This window comes from Sinocyclocheilus grahami, unplaced genomic scaffold (genome assembly GCF_001515645.1).
Source record: "Sinocyclocheilus grahami isolate Dianchi unplaced genomic scaffold, SAMN03320097.WGS_v1.1 scaffold1163.1, whole genome shotgun sequence".
Lineage (NCBI taxonomy): Eukaryota > Metazoa > Chordata > Actinopteri > Cypriniformes > Cyprinidae > Sinocyclocheilus > Sinocyclocheilus grahami.
This window is the reverse complement of record NW_015506342.1, coordinates 521,803-522,184: the sequence shown is the minus strand read 5'-3', so window position 1 is coordinate 522,184 and position 382 is coordinate 521,803. Positions and strand designations below refer to the sequence as shown.

General features: G+C 36.1%; 1 protein-coding gene across 8 annotated transcripts in view; it reads left to right on the top strand.

The window, feature by feature from the left end:
- The window catches only part of lgals4 (galectin 4), a 16,107-nt gene that overhangs the window by 4,886 nt on the left and 10,839 nt on the right, over nucleotides 1-382 (top strand). The gene's annotated exons all lie outside the window — the stretch shown is intronic.

Below are 382 nucleotides of genomic sequence, written 5' to 3'. Positions count from 1 at the left end.
TCATGACCACTTTAAATATCATTGAACTTTCATATTCCCATTTGTTGAATTCAAAACTAGCCATAATAATCTGGTTAATATACACTGATTTTCTTGTGTTTACTGCAGATCCTTCCTTATTTGGGCCAAATTTCAGGAGAATTGAGAGAAGGCATGGCCTTGTACTTACAGGGAGTTGTTCCCACTAATGCTGACAAGTAAGGAATCATTTTTTGGACCGTTTGGGAAATTGAATAAAACAATTTATAGTTATTTGGGTTCGGTGCTTAAACACATTTCAATTTCTATACAGGTTTGAACTAAATTTCAAAACTGGGCCATCTGACAATGATGACATTGCTTTCCACTTCAACCCTCGAATGGACCAGAAGGTGGTCATGAA